General features: G+C 42.2%; 1 protein-coding gene, 1 long non-coding RNA gene and 1 other non-coding gene across 5 annotated transcripts in view; all 3 read left to right on the plus strand.

Moving 5' to 3' along the window:
- Nucleotides 1-10,925, plus strand: part of LOC137853402 (uncharacterized) — a 31,966-nt gene extending 21,041 nt beyond the window's left edge. Inside the window, exon 2 of the long non-coding RNA XR_011094488.1 lies at nt 9,198-10,925. This is a non-coding gene — a long non-coding RNA (uncharacterized lncRNA). The remainder of the gene's footprint in view (nt 1-9,197) is intronic.
- MACROD2 (mono-ADP ribosylhydrolase 2) overlaps nt 1-21,180 on the plus strand; it is an 854,218-nt gene that overhangs the window by 375,930 nt on the left and 457,108 nt on the right. The window lies entirely within an intron of this gene.
- Nucleotides 16,675-16,864, plus strand: LOC137855098 (U2 spliceosomal RNA). The gene has a single exon (XR_011095527.1). It is a non-coding gene; the product is annotated as a U2 spliceosomal RNA (small nuclear RNA).

Raw genomic sequence — 21,180 nt, forward strand, 5'->3', positions numbered from 1 at the left:
CTTGGGAAAGCAAAAGAGAGCCGGGGTGAGAAGGAGGTTGATTTTTTTGTTGGCAGTATTTTTGTTGTTGTTGCTTTTAATCGTTTCCTTTTTTTTTTTTTTTCATTATCTTTTCTTTTTCCTTATTTTTCTTTTCTTATTTTTTTTTCCAATTTTTTTTTTTTTTTTTCCTTTTCCTTTTTTTTTTCCCCTCCTTAAACCTGCTTTTCTAGGAATGGAACCCTTGTAGTTTCAATAACTATGGAAAAACATGAATGTTTGCTTTAATTTTTCAATAGTATGTTGGGTTTCTATGCAAAATTTCCCTAGACCCCCCTCATGACTGGCACCCATCACACATTCATGCTCTTCTTTAATGTCCTTTTGTAGTTACTCTGTGGCTGCATATAATGAACGCTCCCTTTCTCCCTGCCTCTGTGCTGGTGCTCTTCCTTTCTCCCTTTCTACCAGATTTCTTTAGCTGACATATGAATGCTCAGAATTTCAAAACAGCCCACAGCTGCAATTAGCCATTTGTCAAGGTGTGCAGGAACCGACCAGCCTCCTCACTGCAGTTAAGTCTTTTCGTTGCTCTGCTGACACACCGCAAAATTATCTTCTTAGCTCCATGAATGAAAAAAGTCCCACAGCAACAGAAGCCCGTCTGGTTAATATATAAAAAAACATTGTGTGCGTTCACTTTTTTTCTCCCCTCCCTCGGTGTAGAGTTGTTTTCCCCTTTCATCTCAGTGTTTCTGAAGGCAATAACAAAGCTTTGTCCACCAGCAGTTATAAATTTCTGGCGCGCCACACCCCCAATTCACTGCTATTATGCTTAGGCTTGTACAGCGGGAACCCCACGAGGCATTTTCAAGTATCTTCTCCATCCAGCTCAAGCAGTTCTCATCACTCCAGAAATGTCTTTCTTTAGCTTATAGGACAGAAGAATGAGCTCCCTTCAGAGCTTAATATACCTTTGCTTCACACAGAAGCTGAAGGGGTGCTGAGGTAATGTAATGAGAGCACAGGCAATCTGAGTTGGAAGTAAAATACATTTTATCTGTGATGTGCTCAACCTCTTCTGCCCTGGGGCTTAAAAACTGAAATCTACGCTTTAATTTAGTGTTCTCCGCCTGTATACTGAAATGCTGCTAATGATTCCAGAGAGTTAACAAGAGGGTAGCAAAAAATCATATGTCAGGAATGTCTGAAACCATAAAAATTCTAGAGGCAAGACAATTTGACTCAAGTCAATGGATTTTGAAAATATAATTTTCTGTCTACTGGAGGCCAGGGAAGAGAACATATTGAGTTCATTTGTATTGCAGTATTTTTACAAACTCCTTATTAAATCAAACTTGAAGCAAAGGTTCGTTTAACAAGTTAGTGTGCTATTATCTTTTTTTTTCTTGAATGGTTAAATAGAATCATTTTCAAAATTAGAAAACATCTAGCAAATATAGATCACTGCTAAATGGAGACATTTTTTTTTCCCATCTCTCTTTTTCTGTATAACGCAATACTCCCAGGAAAAGGCTGGGATTTGTGCTTTACCAGCTCAATTATTCTTATGAACGTGTCATGTATGTCAGTTCTTTCTTTTTCTTTTTCCAATGTATGAATTTCTTGTGGGCAAGCTTGCAGTGTGTCCTGAGTGTAGGGGCACGTGTTCTGAGGAGATTAATATCCATTTCCAGAAAAATGGCAGTATTTCATGATTTGTAGACATGGTTACTTCCACCATCTAAAACCATTGAACAGTGCATCTGTTATTTAACCTATCTGTATTTTTAATGCTGTAAAGAAGTTCATTTGTTCAGTAAGACAATTGCTTTTCATGACGCTTGAACATCTGTTTCTGAACAGTATCTTCATCTCTTTAGTGAAACTTAAACTTACTTTGGTGCTGGAAGGTAATGCAGGTTAGTGATGGTGTACGATGCAACTTTTAGCAATTCCTGTGTATTTAAAGTAAGATTGTTGTACACTAGTTTCTTTGCCAGATGAGTTTAATTTAAACTAATTCTTAATGATCCAAGTGTATTTAAAACTGGTTCATAAAACCCTCAAATACACAAAGTCAGGTTACTCTAGTAATACTGGCATGGCCAAAAAGGATGATTTCCTGACAGCAACCTGACCGGTTGGTTTGTTTTTTCTTGATATTGTCTTTATATAGTCACAAAATGAGATGGAAAAGTACATTACTGCAATATATTGTTTGGTGGACAATATATTTGGTGGTCTCAATTTTTCTGGAGTGGGAAAAATGAAGGAAGATAATGGGAAAAAAAAAACAGTTAGTTGGGCAAGTGACGCTCAAGAAGAGGAATTGCGTCCCGGCTTCTCTCCTGTGCTGGTCTGCAAGCAGTTGTTATTACTGCTCCCTTCTGTGGAGAGCTTTTCGCAGAGCAGAGGTATGAGTCCAGAACACCCCATCAGGACGATGCTCTGGCATGGCAGCTGGCTGGTGATAAGCACCCCTGTGGTTAATTTGGGGGTGAATCTGTGTTACGGTGCGGCCAACATTTGGCAATGTGATGTAAATGGAGCCCCAGGTCCTGTCAGGCCATCTTGTCAAGGCAAAGTGAGGAGCGCATAGCTGCTATCAAGGTAACAGCATAGAACCTTGAAGCTGTTAAGTCTAAACAAAATTTCATTTTGGTCCCTAATTTTGAACGTACCTTTATTATTTTAAATGGATTGAGGCTGACAGGAGATTTGTATAAGAAGATTTTGTGTAATTCTAATGAGAATCTGAGTTCTTTGTCAATGCGTGACAAAATCCTACATCATTCATAGCATTTAAGATGGTGTTAATGTTATCCGAGATTATTTACAGCGCGTTGTAAAATGGCTAAATGTTTCCTCAGGGCGTAGTGGGTACTCTCATGGACTTTTTGTGGTCTCGTCCATTAAATTTGCGAACGCACCCAAGGCCATTCGCCCCGTGTTACATAGATGTGAAAAAGCCCAAGCCAGCACACAGGCACCAGAAGTCGCTCGGACCTTCACAAAATGGCAGCCTGAGGCGTTCCTGTGGTGGCACCACCACCAAAACGCTCGGAGCCAGGCCCTTTTCCACCCATTTTGCAGCCGACTAGCAGGCTGTCGGCCACCACCTGCACTACCGGGCAGCAACAGCGGCTGCAGGAGGCGCCCCGCGGCCCCGGCACACCGCGGGGACCCCCCCTCTCCTCAGCCGGGTCGGGCTGCGCTGAGGGGCGCTGCCCGCCCCCCTCCCTCAGCCCTGACAGGGCGCGGGGCTGTGGTAGTCCTGGGGGCAGGGCGAGGGTGAGCTGCCCCCGCTGTTCAGCCTCTCTTGTCCTTCGTGTTGTTTTCTGCTCGGCCCCCACACGCCGCTTCCCCGTGGGCTTGTAGCAGTTACGGGGAGAGGCGGTGGTGGGGCCAGCCACGCTGCTCCTCGCCCCCAGAATAATTTCACCTGTGTGAAAGGATCACGGAATGGCTTGGGGTGGAAAAGGCTTTAAAGCCACCTAATTGCACCCCCCAGCCATGGGCAGGGACACATTCTTCAACGCCAGGCTGCCCAAAGCCCCATCCAGCCTGGCTCTGAACACCTAGGGGATGGAGCATCCACAGCTGCTCTGGGCAGCCTGTGCTGGTGCCTCACCACCCTCTGAGTGAAGAATGTCTTCCTTATATCTAATTCTATCTAACCCTTATACCTAATTTAATAAGGGAGGTGTGGGGAGCTGGGAGTTAGGCTCTTCTTACAGGCAGCTAGTGATAGGACTAGAGGGAAAGGCCTCAAGATGCGTCAGCAGAGGTTCAGATTGGAAATGAGGAGACATTTCCTCTCAGAAAGAGCCGTCAGCCACTGGGACAGGTTTCCCCACAGAAGCAGCACATTGAGGTGTGTGCCTCAGCCAGCAGCAGCAGCGGCTGGGTGCAGGAGGGATATTTCCCCCCAGTTACTGCGGGTGCCTGTTCTTTCCCCAGCAATGGTTGACATGAGGTAATCAGGCTTGGCCTGGTTCGCTCCTGCTCCTGTCAGTGGGGATAACTGCGGTATCCTGCCTACAGCCGTGAGCAAATGAAAGCTTCTGGCAATGGCAGGAAATACCGCATGGAGCATTTAGTCCTTCTTGCATACCTAGCCTATTTTTAATATCTTTCACAAGGCCTTTTCTGTTCTCTTTGAGCATATGGGCACTGCTGGAATAATAGATTAAGGACGGAACAGAATTTTCTCGTTGGCTCAGTAGTGGGCTTCAGTTTCTGGGGTTTGTAGACTTGTACGAAATTTATCTTATCTGCAACTCGTGATCTGGCGACTATTTAGTAATAACGGTCACCCACACAGTGTGCCGGGACATCATGCTGTTTGGTAATGAGAGCTCCTGGAGTTCTGTGAAGGCACCAATTAATCATCATAGTGCCAATTAAAAAGGCCATTAGAAATACTGTCCGTAGCCATCAATCCTGCATAGGTATTTTTTTCTTGAAGAGGTGCAAATACAGCAGTCAGACTTGCACGCGTGTGTGTGCTTCCTTTCCCAGGTCGATGTGACCTGGCAGAGCAGTCGGGCAAAACATGTTGGCAGTGACAATCAATTTATATTCTTACATCATATTATGGTTAGATCCCAAATTTATTGCAATTTATTAAATCAGGTTTTGTTTCTGTAAGTGGGCCATAGTTCTCTGGACAGTATAGTCATACTCAAGCTCTCACTGGAGTTGCATGGCAGTATTATTGGAATATGATTTTAAGGCTAACATTCATAAATTCTTTCACAACAAGGACTTTGATGTTTCCCAGTTCCTGATGGGGAACAGTGTGTTAATTTGGGTCTCCAAGAACTTCAGTAATATAAATGATTGAGGGTGGAGCAGGTAGCATTTCTATATCCATTGTGTGCATTGGCATTGCTTTTTTCCCCCTAAAAAGTTCATTTAAAAACAGCTGAACCATTTATGAGACTAAGAATAAAGAAGAATGCTGTTTTGTCTCTCCTCCAAAAACCCTCCCAAAATTTTGTTTTATTAGGAAGTAGAGCTCCTAAGGGGGGAAAAAAAAAGGCAGAGCTCCAGTGCTTTGAGCAAGGATTTGAGAATTCCGAAGGGGTTATGCTTTTTGATTTTTCTTGTAAACCACCTACTTAAGTTCTTCAAAGTTACAAGGCACTGGAAACCACTATTGTCTCATGCTCAGCAGAGGTGTTAAAAGTTGAGAGCTGTGTGCTGCAAGAGAAATGGAGCCGGATCAAAAGGATCTGTAATAAGTGCAGCACCCTCATCAAGAGACTGGAATTGAACTTGGGATTTTTCTCTGCTGTTAGCAAATACTTTATGAAATACAGTAGCAGAAGATACATGGTATCATCCCGTTGTCATAGAAGATAATCTGCTACCTCTGTCGTTCTCTTCAGCAGCTTAGGTACCAGATTTTTGATAAATGGATCTTCTGGAATGGTTGATATGCTTATCGGCACCAACATGCTGCTCCATGATGGGATTTCAGTTTGGCTTTCCAGGTTACATTAAAAATAATAATCCAGGCAACTAGTTTATATTTAAACAAACAAACAACAACAAAAAAATTTCAAACTCCTTTCCCAACCTCACAAACCCAGAAATGGCACGCAGAAGCTATGCATTAAAAGGACAGAGAGTTAAAACCATTTGCACTCAAGTCTTTTTCTTTGTATATGAACATCATCATTCAGTTTTCTATGACGTGACTGTAGAGCCCAAAAGATTTTGGTTGCAGGAGGCGATACAGCTCTAGGGACTGGGCTTGGGCAGGAGCTATCTGCTAGTTTTGTTGCTGGAATTGCAGTGTGGGTGAGGTGGGAGTCCTCTGCAGGAGAAGAGATGAGCCCGTTCCTTGTCTCGTTGCACAGCACCATTGCCATTGCCCCCAGAGGTCACCCCACACGGACAGCCCTGCCCTTGCTGCAGTTCCTGGTTTTAACATGGACAGAGGCCTGGGTAACTCACAGTTCTTACAGCTGTCCCGGAATCTGGGGAGCGATGTTCTGAGCCCCATCCAAGTGCTGAACACCCGTAGCAGGAGGACCTGCCGGCTTTTTGCATGTGTGCAAGGATCCTGGAGGCTGTTGGCCTTTGTCTCGCTGTGTCCCCGTGTCCCAGCTGTAAAATGGAGGAGATAGAATGGCTTTGTCAGAGGGGAGTGGGAGTGTTTGCAAACAGCAAATACCTTTTTTTTCCTCCTTCTTTTTCTTTTCCTTCTTTTTTTTTAAGGGGTCACGTGGCAGTGTGCTAAGCACTGTGAAAACTGGGCTGACACAAAGAACTTTGCATTCAGAGCAAAATCCAGAGGGTGTTACGAGACAGCCAGTAATGACAATAAAGCCAATTATTAACTGGCTTCCTTTCAGTCAGCAGGAGCCCGTATTTGTCATTTATATCAGGGCAGAGGGAAGATGCAGCTTGTGAACAAATGTTGGGAGAGTTTAAACGGGTGCAATTTTAAATGCGAAGCCTTGTAATGTTAACAGAACATAAGACTTGTATCTGTTAAAAGCAAATTTAAAAATGAAGCCCCTTTCCTGCCCTTCAACTTAAAATCTTATGATTATCTTAAACCCAAAATGTGGCTTCATTGTTCATTTCCTTTTTACCAGAATGTAAAATAACAAGAGCTCGAGGCTTTAGGGTATTTCAAAAAGTAATCCTTTTTCATTATAACTTCTGGTAGTGTTTTAATTAAAGGTATTAGAAGAACTGTCATGTGTGACACAGTTTAAAATGCATGTACAGTGTGCTAGGAAGGGGATTATGTGCATAACTTGTTCACTTGCAGTGAAGTAGGCTAGATCGTTATTTTTCGCTGTTTATCACCTGCAATTTGATCCTATATTTTTACAGGGCAAAAAGAGAGAATGCTTTTGTGGATGTTCTTTGCTGTTCCTCATATACTTAGCAAATTCAAGCTGTTTCAGGAATGTTTGCTTCATACTGAAAGAAATGAACCTCATTAAAGAAAGCTACATAGGATTTTGATCCACAATTAAAGAAAAGAGACAGGATATTCATTTGGTTTTGTGAGAGGTTTTTATTTCTTACTGGTTTTGCCCCAACGCCCTTTCCCACCTCCCTCCAAAGTGTGCCATCACAGCATGTTTCGGCCAGTATATCTATAGTGAAATTTTCACTATAGCCTTTTTCAGAGAAGTGCACACAGATTAACTCTGACAAGTGGTGCTGAGCTGAAGAAATTGTGTGGTTTTATCTGGCTGGCTTTGAGGCTCACTGCACTGCCAGAGTGGCAAGATGCAACCCTTCTGCAAACTTCACGGCTGGAAGAGGGCGATCCAACAGAATCCTTTGTGGGCTCAGGGTGATCTGGTGATCGAGGTTTTATGCCGCTTTTTTTCCTTCTGTGTTTTTCTTGCGGAGTTTGCGCAGTGTTGCTGCCCAGTAAAACAAGATGTAAAGTAAAATATGACAACGATGACTGGCCACACAGAGAAATGCAAGAAAATTGCATCGATTCAAGTCCAGAGTCAATGGTTTGGGATTTTAACCTCCGATGTTTTGAAGTAGAAAGGGATGGAGGAAAGGATTAGGGGGGTTATGCCCAATCATTGTAATGTACCACTCTTTTATTTGAATAAAATTAAAAAAAAAAAAAAAAAAGTCAAGTGTATGCTTTTCAGGAGATATTTTGGAAGCTGAAGGGTGTTTCTGCCTGGTCCTTGTCCCCAGCGCAAGTCAGGAGTGTTGCTGCTTTACCAGCTGCCCATGCAACTGCCCTGGGTTTGAATTGAAAGATCTTGTTGATTGACATTTAGACAAAATGTTAATTTATTTACATACCACGTAGTCCTGGAGGACTTGTTTAGATCACCAGAGGCCTTGAAAAGCTGAAGTCTTTGTCCGTTATGTGGAATTTGAGCAATTTTTCTGTTTGTTGTGCTATTCTCTTTCTCCAGGAGATCAGGTTCATTTGTGAGGTGTCTTTGAGGTGGTTTTACTTTCATATTCGACTCTAAAAAAAAAAAAACACACACAAAAAACAGAGGTTGAACACGTGTCTAAATTCAGCTGAATTTACTGGGATCTAAGCACATAGACCTGATTCATTTGGTGAACCAAGGTTATAGTTTGGAGAGGTAAATGTGTCGCTGAAATAATAGCATGTACTGGCTTCTCTACATGGGCAAGAGCAGAAGTAGTGCTGTGTTGCTCATTTTGTGTTCTTTTTCAACAGCTAGTAAACAATGCCAGTGAACTTTCTTTCTTTTTATTTTTTTTTCCCCCAAGTTGTTTAGCTGACAGTGGGCTGATTGACCAGCCATTCTGGGAAAAATTTGTTCAGGTGCCTTTTTTTTCCCCCTTTGTTTCTTTCCTTTTTTTAAGTCCTCAGGATCTCACCAAATTACAAGGTGTGTACAGTGCCTGTGGCCTAATTCCTTTGACCCAAACAAGAAACATCCATTCAGGAATCTGGGTGTTCCTCAGCATGCTTTCCCCAGATGAATAGATCTTAAATTGAGTTAGCAATTATACAATAAATCTAAATGTATATTGCTATGAACATATGAAAGGGAGCACAAAATAAATACATACTTTCCTATTGTACAAGCATTGATATATTCATACAAAATGGGGCTCTAATGTTTCATCATAAAAGGGAAATAAACAAAATTTTCTCATTTCTTGTTTCTCATTTCTTGTTTCACAAAAGCAAAGTATTTGTCTTGCAGTTATTTGAGGGTTTGTAGAGTCCATCATGAGAAATCTGTGCCCATTAATTCACGTTGTTAATGAATGCCACCTGTTCATTTAGGATTTTTGTGTATATGAAATTGTGGGTATGATTTTTATTTTTTATTTTTTGAATTGCCCATGACGCTATTTACCTAAGTGTAGATGTGCCGCGGAGGTCATGTAATACCAGCGTTACAGCAGGAAGGCCTAGGTGAATGTTAGGGTATACGTCAGGTGTCCCAACTGATGGCAGTATTAAATAGCTACAGAGAACAGAACGTAAATAACAGTTACTTAAAAAGTTATAAAAAATTAAATATTTTCAAACTACTTTTATTTGTTGAGATGATACAGGATGCTACAGCTGTGGGGATTTGAAGTGCTGCAGTGTGTGAGCTAAGGCATTGCTGCCGTGTGTGGTTGTGTCCTGCTTCACCCGCACCCACCCAAGCACAGGCTAGGTAAGGAACTCGTCCTCCAAGTGCCCTCAGTTTCACGGTCTCACTTCCCCACAGGACAGAGCCTGCGTACATACACAGACACACACACACCCTTTTTCTTGAATGTCTGAGAGGATGAGCCTGGATCCCTGCAACTTCTGACTACGCGGCCCTTGCACTCTGCCTGTTACCCGCAGCTGGGCTCCCACCGAGAGCAGCCTGCGCAGCGCTTGCCGTCCTGGCCTGAAGTGAATGAAGCTCTTGGCTTTACGGAAGATTTCGGAGCAGCCCAGAGGGCAGTGTGGGAACCTGTTTAAATCCCAGATCGCTGGAGGAAACGGCGCCCCTAGGTGTCAAGTGGCCCCATAGCAAATCCAAACGCACGTTCTTGTGGATGAGATGGAAATGAAGCCTCTTCCCTTGGAAAACAGAAGGAAACGGTCACAATGTAGTGGCAGCATGCAAGGCAGCTTAGGGCGGGTGCTTCAGGGAGCAGGGGAGTGCTCTGGGGTCTGTTCCCCTCCCTCCTCCAGAACTGCGCTTGGGGAGGCAGGGAGCTCTTGCCTTCTGAAAACAAGTGGCAGAGAATAGCTGTCACCGAGATTATTTCTTCCCTTAATTTCTTTGGCAAAACCAAGGGAAGCCTCTGACACTTCACACCTGGCGAATGCTTGCCCGCTTTTTACTGCCTCGTGGGCTTTTTTCCGCTGTGTCGGGCAAAGCGAACAAGTGTAATATTGAGGCAGGGACGGAGAAGAGAATGAAAAACGGAGAGCGAGTTATGCAGTGCGAGCCTTTAAAGCTGAGGGAAAAGCTGTTTAAAATTGCTGAGTCCGAAGCAAACATCGCCTGGGTCAGCTTTCCAGCGTGACAGCGATAAACACGTGACCAATAACTCAACCCGACAGAAGGGGTGTTCAAGCATACAAATACCGGGAACGCTGCGTGCTGCTTCTGCACCCAAAATGCAATACGTAAGCCTGGACTTCCCCGGCAGCACGCCTCCCGTCTCTCCCATCCGCTCGTTTGACGAGCAGGATGCCCTGTGAAAGCGCAGCCTTTCTGAGCCCATTAGAGAAGAGAGGCTCTGTCTCCGCGCTCCTTTTCGCAGCCCGCACGCTCTGTGAGCCGCACTGTGCGCGGGGGGGCTGCGAAGGGATGCGCTGGAACCGACCGTCTCACAGGCAGCCTTGTTGCGGATGAACCCTCGCTGGCAGAAAAGATTAGCTGCAACCCAGAGAGGAAGACAAAAAGTCATATTTGAAGGAAGATTGTGGTGCAAAATTCTGATTATTTATCGGGCAAGAAGATAGTCGGGGCTTTGTGTTATCGGAGATTCTGTGCCCTAGGAAGCTGGCAGCGAATTCAGCCCGGTGCTGCCAAACTGTACTTCAGAATCTGAGGTTTCATATGAAAAAGGAGAAAAAAAGCAAAACAAACAGAAAACCCTCTATACCCTGCAGCTGCAGAGAAAATACTCCGAAACTCACTGAGACCAGAGCTGTGTTCTTGTCTTGAGTCAGCAATCAGCTTGAAGCAATACCTTTGAGAAGAGCGAACTGTGCTGGTCATTTCAATGCATGCGAGCTATGAAGTCTGACGTGTTTCACAGCAGCTAGCCCGTTTCTGTGCTTTTTTGCAAAAAGCTCGCTGTAGTGTGTGCCGTGTAAGAACGTATGTTCTTGGGAGAGACGAAGGGAAACTAGAAGGAAGGTTTGTTATTATTCATGTAAATTTGGATTAATGCTCAACTTCCTTCTCTTCTTCCCCCCTTCCAAAAAAAAAAAAAAAAAAAGCAAACAACTTTTCAAATTGTGGAGAAACAGAGAAACAAGGGATATTTTCTTTGCCCACCGGAAAAAGCTTTAGTCATATCCGGACTCTTGAAAAAATCAAAACAAAACCCCCTTCTTCCCACTACCTCCTACATTCTCCTTAGTGCCATATGCCCCAGCTCACAATTACCCGGCTTTTAATGCATTCCACTTCTGCTCTGACAGCTATACAATGTACAACAGTTGCACAGAGTCAGAAGGCAAATCTGTGAAGCACAAAGAATCAAGAATTTGGTGATAGTTTGAAGCAAATGTAGAGAACATGGAAGTAAATAACAGAAGTGAAACTGGATGCGGATGGTATTTTTTAATTTCTCTTTGTCTGTCTAAACCTCCTGTCTAGAGTTTACTTCCATAGTACTGTGAATTTCCCTTTTGGCATCCGTTCCACGGAATTTACATTTAGTAGGCTGCGAAATACAGGGGATCTTGTACCTAGTGCTCGTAATCACCCTGAGGAACCTGTTAATCAGTGCAACAATTGTGTGGTTATATGGCTCGCATCATGTTTGAGCATTGGAGCTCAACGCTAGAAAAGCCCTGTAATTGCTAATAATTAGCACTAGGTAAGCCTCACAAGGTTTACTTAAGAGTCCCCTCATGTCAGATTCATATCCACAGCCTATCTGAAGTATCCGAGCCGTTTAAGGATCTGGGAGGTAATATTTTGTCATTGTGTAAGGCAGAAGACCTGCGTATGAAAGGGCAAGGGGACTGTGAAATAATTACTGGCTCTGCATTTAATTTGAGTCAATGAAAATGCCAGAATGATTGAAGTGTTTATGCTGAAGATCAAGGAGTTAGATTGGAATAGGGTAATCAAAACCAGGGACATCTTTCTTAAGTTTTTAAATATTTCTTAGGGAGGAGATAATGGAGGACGCTGAGAGCATGGCAAGGGACTGTTGGGAGGAAAATCAGGACCAGAGGTCGCACCTGTGTGAAGTGATGGCTTGAAAATGACAAGTAAAAATAGAAGTATGCTTCACTTGACGGTAATGAATGGGTTCCTTGACCTGAGGAGGAAGACCAGAGGTGGCTTTGCGCTGTGGAGATGATTTAATAATGGCAGTTACAGGTGAAAAAGTTTCCTGTTAAAAATACAGTGGGAGAAAATGTCTGGTCTTAACTACGTGTGGGCACTCCTGCCCCAGGCCCCGGGTGCCCAGGCAGCTCTGCTTGGCTGCAGCAGCTGTGACGCGTTCAGTTTGCCACTTTTCCATACTTTGGACATGATTCTCCCATCCATTTCTTTCCCAGCTGTTCCCCGTGAAGATTTTACTTGGTGTTTATCTGTGCTTTGCCCATCTCCACCAGCAGAGTATTGCATGTTGCCCCTTTCCTCTGGCATCACCAAACCGTTCAAGCACCCTCCTAAAGTTGCTCTGCTGAAGTTCAAGGCTCACAGAGCCAGCATTGCTGTATCTGGGACCGTACATATGGTTTCCACAACGTGGGAGGTGGGATCAGGCATATCTTCCTTACACATCTCTCATATCCCAGGGGCAAGGAAACGTTTGCCAGTGTCCTATAACTTTGCTTCTCTGCAAGCAATAAATGCCTGGAGTCTGTCGGCGTTTTGCATAGTAAGACAAAAAGCGTGCTGTGTGCTGCTGGCTGCCTCTGTTCAAACATGAAGCTTGGATTTTGAGGTTAGTGGAGGTCTGTTTGCTTAAAAGAGATTCTGATCAAGACGAATTATGAAAATGTCAATAAATACCACAGTTTAAAAGGTAATAAACTGACTATTAATGTCGAAGGCAGAGCTCCAGGCAAACGTTAGCAGCAGCCTGAACCACCTACCTCTACGTACCTTCTTCCTCCACAGCACGGGCAGGAGGAGCTGAAGCAGCCCTGGACCTCAGAGAGGGATTCTCAAAAAACGTCACCAGTGCTTCACAGACACCGTGCCCGTGGTTTTGTTACTTTCCAGGGGGTTCAGTCACACTTTTCCATGCAAGTCCCTCACACGCGTGTGACATCAATCCATTTCTCAGCTAAAAATACCCGGTACTTAGCAGTTTAGTATGGAGCGATTAATCACATGTTTGGGCACCACGATGCCGAGTGTTATTTTGTTTTGAAATACTGTGTGTGGAAAATTGGAAAAAATAAATAGGCAAATGCCACGCTTAGCATATTTCTCTTCTGGTGCAGTCCTTTTAAAAGCGCATCAAAGATTTCTCCTCCAGACAGGAGTCAAAAAAATAATAATCTTTTCATGCGCCAGGTCAGGGTTTAATGGCTTGCCCACCCAGTCAGGAGGTACCTGGTACTTGCCAAGTTCAGTCTGCGCGCTCTCACAACACCAGCTGAGAGATTATCAACTCAAATGACCCATTTGGGGAGCACTCCTCTCTGTAGGGCTTGCCCTCCCCCTTTGCTGGACTTGAAGTCTGATTAGTGTTTAGACATCGCTTTGAGATAATGATAATGTGCCTTTTAATTAGCATCAATATTTCTAATCTTTGGGGGAATAATAATGTGCTTCTTTTTTAGCCCTTGACTGTTGACAGATGGCCACTTATTAAACATCATTAAATTCTGACATCAATCATTTTTGTGCTTTTTAAAATATGCTCATCGTTTAAATCCAATGATATGTACGGGAGGACGGCTTTTCAGGCCAGGGTGTTTAGACTTCGATGCAGAGCTGAAACAGCGTTTGGTGAAGGGAGGCCTGGTTTCTTAAGATGCTGTAAGGAGAATCACAGGGGCATTGCTAACGTGTAGCTTCAGTCTGCGTGCGTTGTGTTAAAAGGGGCTCTTGTATGGAAGCAGCCTGAATGCTTTTGAGACAAAGCCACTATTTAAACATTTAGAAACTTGAACTTCTGAAAAGCCTGTGCTCATCTGCAGAAAGCATTCCATGCGTTTACAGGGGAATTCATGTTGTATGTGTCTCTCTGAACGCAGTGAAAAAGTGAGGATGAATTCCTGTATGTTTTTTGCAGCAATGCTTTATTGACTTGATGCATTCTTGGCTAGAACCTCTGATTTGTTATTTGTGAAACTTTGTTTAATGAGTACAATTACGATCTGCATTGTGTCCTTGCTCATCTTAATAGCAGTATTAATTTGCAGGAAGGGACAAAAATTATCTTGTGGAGTTATCAAGCAGTGTTTAGGCTTTCTGAATGCTAATTAATTCAGAGCTCAAATGCTGTACCTGCTGTTTAAAAGGCTGGCAGCTTGCATCCATCACCTGAGTGACAGCTGTTCTACCTTTTTCTTTTTTTTTTTTTTTTTTTTACCTTTCAAAAGAGTGGGAAAGGTTAACTCCTTGCACACCGATGACTGCCAAATTGAAGTAACAATTGGTTTGTTCAGAATTTTAATTTGCAAGGTTTTGTCTTTAACAGATATGCTGATTTTCACAGGCTCTCTGAGAAAGGATTGGTGGTAGTAGGTTATTAAGAGAGATTGCTAAAAATATCTCCAATGCACTGTTATTTTGTCTGGACAGGAAAAAAAGTTTCTCTGACAGTTAATGTCAGAACCAGATCCTCCATGCAAGCCAGAAGAGAAAGAATTAAAATATTGCTAAGTCAGGTTTGAACATTTATATTAAGCGAGGAATCTGAAGAATTTTCTCTTGGACTCAAATCCTTCATATATATATATATATATATATATATATATAAAATACTGTCAAGGAGAACATTAGTTGTAATTCAATTAAATGTTCACTTAAGCCAGTTAAATATCAAACAAAATAGTAAAGAGGGGTTTTACATGATATACGCTGCATTCAACGATCGTTGAGTTATGATTTGTTAAGCTAAACTCCACTGCACTAGGCAGAAATGGTAGTCTTTGGTAGTGAGAGGGGCTTTGAAGGTGTGCAGGTAATTTAATTTAATCTGAGAAAGAGTGTCTTCTGGTGGAAGGCGTACATTTGTATGCAGATTTGAGAGGATTACGCAGTTGCCTGAGTGATGGATGAAGCAAGGCCCTAATACTGGATTACATTCCTTCTCTTTCACAGAGGCACAGATAACGAAGTATGCACGATAAGTCACCCCTCCGTTCCCTCTTGCCCACCGATGGAAAGTTTAATTGCATTGTTAAATACTTTTTCTTTTTGGGGAAACATGAGACAAATCAACACTTATCTCATGTCAAAGGGCATCGCTTAACTAACGATACCAAATAGAGAGCCACGAAGGCTTTCTGTTGGTATTTTAGGGAAAATGCAAGCATCTATGCTGCTGATTTGCTATGTGAATATTTCAGCTGTAGGGTAGACATGTCATAATAATACATTTTTCCTTCTTATTTTGGAGGCCCTGTAGTTTTAGGGAAGTGTGGGGTGGACGTGCTAATGCCTTGGGGCTTTGATTCTGCTCACATTGCTTTTACGCATTGTGATTCAGTAAATCTCATTAAGCACACGTTTAGCTTCCAGTATTCACTGCAACTTCTGTTGGCTTCAATAGCAAATTAAGCACAAGCTTAAACGTTGTTTGGAGCCTTAGGGAAAAGTGATTAACCTAAAGAACAAAGGTATGCTATTATGATATTTTAACTCATTAAAATCCAGTAGATTTGCTGATACTGATTTGCTAAATACTCTATATTGAAAGTAAAGCAATTACCTTCTTGGCTGCAATGCCAACGTGAGTGTATTAGCTAGGTATGTCTGCTGTGACAGTACCTTGTTTTTCACTTCTGACCTACTGTTCTGTTCTTATAAGCAATTAGTGGTTATAATTCATGATTGAGAATGCAAACTCATTACAAAAATACAAAGTTTTACAAGCTTGTTTACAAAGTGTTCTTGAAAATGGAAATCATTTTTGAGAAATTGTTGTCTTGTTGCGGGTTGCTCAAACATCTTCCGTTATTACTCATCAACTTCAGAAGACGTTTCTGGTCTCCATGCACAGGGATGCTTTTTGAAATGCAGTTTCATAAAGCAAGCACACAGCAGCTTTGGCAGTGTTATCTTAGTGTTCACTGGGGGGGCATTTTCCGTCTTAATTTATTGTAGAGTTTGATACAGAGTGAGTGAAATCATGCTGCGGCAAGGCTGAGATGCACTTTTTGAAAAAGCATGTGAGATACTGTAATGAATCCAGCAACTTCTGTGAAAACACACCTCAGAATGTAGTTCTGTCGTTAAGGTGTGATTTATTAAAAACTCTCAACTTTTAGAATTGATACACTTTCTGTCCCTTCTTCCCCCAACCCCAGTTCTTCTATTTATGTATGAAATTTGTAAGACTTGTTGTCTAATCCGTGGGGAAAAAGCTCTAAAATAACCCCATAATGATTCCTAAACCATGAAGTTGCTTAAATACTTGGGGTGGGGGCTTAGCAGAAGGCTGAAGGGAAGGTTATCGTTTGTCTTTCTTATTTTAGTTGCCATATAGGAATAATTAGCTCAAGATGGGAATATCTGGGGGGTCTTGACATGGCATTGTTAGCTTCCCCAAGTTGCTGTGCTAGAGGTTTTAACCACAGCAGTTAAAAAAAAAAAATAAATGCACAGCATGGTGTTCACTGCCCTACAGTTACAGTGTGTGCAAAATCATGAGCTCACTGAAATCTTGGAGTGAGTTATTTGGGGTCTGTAGTCTGTCTTCAGCTTCTTGAAATAAATCTGAGTGATAAAGCTGCATAATTGTTGCTACTGTGGTGTTAAAATCTTGTGATGATTCAGTCTCTGTGCTCACTGAGTCAGACCAAGGAACCATCGAGTCTGCTGACTTGTGTTTGCTTCTTGACCTTTTGGCAAAGATCAAGTGTAGCATATGTTTTTATCAATTTAATATCTGTTATGTCCTCAACTTGAGGGTTTTATATTAAATGAGTTTGGGGACTGGGAAATGTACTAGGAGCTTACGCCATCCTCTCCATGCACGAAGCTGGCTATTGCCGTGTTTCTAGAATGGTGTGAAAAAGAAGGGAAAAAAAAAAGTAGCAGGTCCCCAAATGACCATAAATGAGTGTGAAGGGAAGAGCAGGAACAGAGGAGGCATAGATTATGCTGCTCAAAAGTTTTCTCTTAATCTCTACCTGTTTTCAGCTCAGGGCTTTTCCTGAGCTGAAAAAAAAAAAAAACAAACAAAACCCACAAACCTCTTTCGGTTGCATTTTAGGCTGTTGCTTGTTGTCTTCCCAGTCCATATTAATTACCATTTTATAAGGTCCAGAACTGTAACATCAGATTACACCTGCAAGACTGGGCTAAGTAGTGAAGTACCTTTGTACTTAAAGGATACAACGAGCCTACACACAGTCTCATCTTATTGAAGAGTGAGTTACTGCAGCACTGTTGCCGTTGATTTGCACTGACCACTCTTACTGGTGCTATTTTTCTGAATGCATAAATAAATAAGAGTGAAAATAAAAATTGGAATTAATCCCCAAAACCAAACCAGAAGAAAGGTACTGCATCATGGTGCAGTGGTACCCATGGGATTATGTTGTATTTCATTAAGGACCATTTGAAAGAACTGGATGAGATCGATGCCTTTGAGGAAACACTGCTGCTCCAAGTATGTAAACCATATTCTGAGATATGTGGGAAGCAATGGAGAGTACTTGCTTACTTGAACATTTCTAATTGATTAAGTACCAATCTATGCCATTTTATGCTGGTTTATGAACTGCAGGTCCGGAACTGTTGCTACATGTAGAAGTCAGCGGGTGGCTAACAAAAGCTGTTTTTATTTGGCCTGTGACTTAGTTACCGCTGAGGTCTATGTAATGCAGCAGGTGATGACAAGCATGGCTTATAACATCTTTTGAAACGGAATCAAGCCACTAAATGACAAGTGGAAGTGACAGGGTGGAAATTGGAAGTTGTATGAGAAGCAAAATGGATACAGTTCAGATAGGGAGCGATCAAACTCCTTTCTAGGTGACATAAGAATTTGACCCTTCAAGGATTTCTTACCAAGTATGTGAGGTAATACAGAAAGGAGGTACCTATGTCATCATAAATTAGCGTCCCCCCGTTAAGTCTCATTACCAAGACACCTTCAGTTTTTAATTATTTGACCTGCCATGGTTAATAAAAAGGCTATACAGTAAAGTTAATCTGGTATGACATTTTTGGTGGTAGATTGGATGCCAAATTAATTGCAATGAAATAAAATAAAAATACTTGTTTCCTTAAAAAAAAAAAAGACAAAAAAGAGCACCACAGATTTTCTGTTCTGCATGTCTTCAATTGGTTGGGGATTTCTTTGTCATTGTTTATGGCTTCAATATTTAAATTAGGACACATTAGGTAAAGCTGATGATTTGGGGAAAAAAAATAGGTGCTTATTAATTGTGACAATTTTAATGTTGCTATTTAATGGAAAATACAATAGTTTGATTTTTAAAAAATCTGTTTGAAGTGAAAAAAATAGTGCCTGCAAGATAGAAATCCGCTGCAGCACAATGCCATCTTATTACTATGCGTGCTACTATGCTTACAGGTTATTGTCAATATACAGTGTCTACTGGCAAGGAAGCTTTTGTTTGTCATGGGAACAAAATGATTGCTCCTCATTTTTCTTGACTGCTGAGTTCTTTTAGCGAAAAGCATTTTTATCCTGGAATAAATATTGATTCTCTCTTTTCTCTCTCTGAGAAAATTAATTTAGTGAGAGTTATGTTCACCTAGGTGAGGGAAGGGCAGCTGAAGGCCCAACAGGCTATGTAGAGCAGTGACACGGGCCAGCCTGCAAGAAGTGTCTTTATTACTCTGGGCCAGCACATACACGCTGGCTCTTTGGAAGAGCATCTCCTGGGGCAGAGCAAGGGAGGATTTGTGGGCCACTTGTCTGTAGCAAGTAGGACTGCAGACTTCCCTGTTTTCAGCCAAAAATGAGTGTAATCTGTTTGCTTTCATTCACCACCTCTTCCCTCCCCTTCTGAGTCCTGCCCCCAAAAAGCAGGCGGACTAGGTGAAGCAAAGGGCAGTAATGCATCCTGCCTTCCAGGGACAGCCATGGGAGAACCGTAAAGAAAGGCCTGCAGTTCTCTGTGCTGACTTTTAGCATGCAGAAATCCTTTTCACAGGGCTTTGGGGGAAAAGAAGAGAGATTAGCAAGAGCCAAGCCTTCTCTTTGTAAAGCGGCTGAAAATGCGGAGGTGGGAATGCAGAGCGTTGAGGTGCTGCATGGGGACAGGCTCTCTGTCAGAGAGGGATGTGGTGGCACACTCTAGATGGACAAATTGAAAGAATAGGCAGTGGGGAGACTTGGGCAGAGTTCTCCATAGAATTGCATGCTTCATTTTCTGCTCTTCTAGCAGCTTTCTTAAGATGTTGTAGGAAGCAACCAAGCCTTTGCAGGTGGCTGTCTGTGCCTGTTGCTCTTGTAGGGTTTGACTTCAGTGTCCATGCATGTGCATCCCTACCAGACCCGTGCACCAGCCCCTGCTTCTGTAGAAACTGTGTCTTGCAAGAGCGAGACTTCTGCTCCCTCAACTCCAGAAGAAACTGTCATTAATCAGTTAACAATTAGACCACATAGGGAAGGTATCTGGGTTCCTTTTAGAGAATCATTGCTTTGGTGCCTTAATTTGGCCACTCTAGAAGGAGCAATTAGGGTTCTAAAAAAATGATTTAGTGGAATTTATTGCAGCATGATAAGCTTCAGTACTTGTAAAGTCTGTGTAAGCTCCTGACATGCTGAATCACTGGATACTATTGTGAAACCTATTTTTAGACGTTTATTTGCTGGACACTTGTCTTTGTATTACAGCATTGACCGTTTCCTTAGTAAAACATTTTGAAGAGATGAAGGAAAGCGATAAGGATTGTACATCTCCAGCACAATGTTAATTGTCTGCCTCCAGTACAATGTTATCATGCTTTTGTTCCAAAGCCAGTACTGTTGAATTAATATCAAATTTTCATATCTTTTTTTGACTCTTTTTTTTTTTTTTATGAAAACACACGCGCACACACACACAAAAGAGCTAACATATAAATAAACCTCTCAGACTCCCGTGCTTCAGACCAATCATAATGCTGCCATTGAAAACAGTTAGTATTGTTTGAGAAGATTTTAGGCTGAAACGGGGACTTTAATATAGCCTATGTTAGCTGTCCTCAAGGGAATACATTTCCTAAGGGGCAAACTACTGTTAAACTGATGTTTTGTGAAATTTAGTACTGATGTCAACCTTAGTTCTGCTGCATGAATTAATGCGATTAAAGCACCAAAACAGCCCAACGCAGGCAGGGCCACTTGGTTGAACTTGGGGATGTTTCCACATAGGTGATTAAAATTTGATTGAACACCGATAGGAGTGTTTGAGGCATGTCCATGTGAGATGTCAGAAAAACAAGCCTGGAGCAACTTAGCTGTTTCCCCCAGGAGGATTCTGTCCAGAGAGAAGGATGCACTTTTTACATGCAATAGCAGCTGGATATTTTTAGAATTACTTGGAGGTCCCGTGTATTAAGCCTCGATGAGAGGACAGATACAAATCAGGTAGCACTCAGTCCCATTTGTGTGAAGTGGTCTTCCAGGGTAAAATTACAATTTCTTTCCTTCTAAATTTGGTACCCATTTGGGAGCAAATTAATTAAGACTAAGCTGATAAGTATCTGCTGTTGTTCTGCAGTGATGGCATGGTAAGGCACCAGGGGTCTACATGCAGAACTTACTGGTACATCAGAAAAAATAAAGTGCCTGTTGGTTCTAGAGCTGTTACACGATACTTTAAAGAAGTGACTTAATTCCATGTTCAGAATACCCAGAGGTATAATATCTTATTATTGTTATTAACTCAGATTGCATTAATTCAAGAGCTCTTTCCTAATTTGAGAGCCTTTTCTCATGAGATAGGAAGATGGTCTCTCTGTACTGTGCCCTACGTGGTTTCTGATTTTATCCTTGCTGTGACTTGACCAAGTAAAAATGAACATAAAGTAAGTTAAACAGACTCAAACGCCTTGGTTTATGGTTCCCTCAGCAGTCTTTACTGATGGACAGGACATGTTTGGAGGTTTTCTCAGTGGGATCATTATATGGATTGCTTAGTTATTCTGTACATGCTGGCAAATGGGGTGGCTTCCCTGTTTCTCATTGAGTGCAGATCAAAAATTGGTGCAGCAGAAAGGTTAAAGCTGCCAGTAATTAAGTATTCAGTTAAGACAACGGAGAACTATACGTGAGCTTTCCACTGAATTGCAGGAGATCCTTGACTTGATGTCTGCATTTGTTTAAGCACACTTGCTTTCTGTGCTTAAACAAATGCAGTTGTTTCACGTT

Source organism: Anas acuta, chromosome 3 (genome assembly GCF_963932015.1).
Source record: "Anas acuta chromosome 3, bAnaAcu1.1, whole genome shotgun sequence".
Classification (NCBI taxonomy): Eukaryota; Metazoa; Chordata; class Aves; order Anseriformes; family Anatidae; genus Anas; species Anas acuta.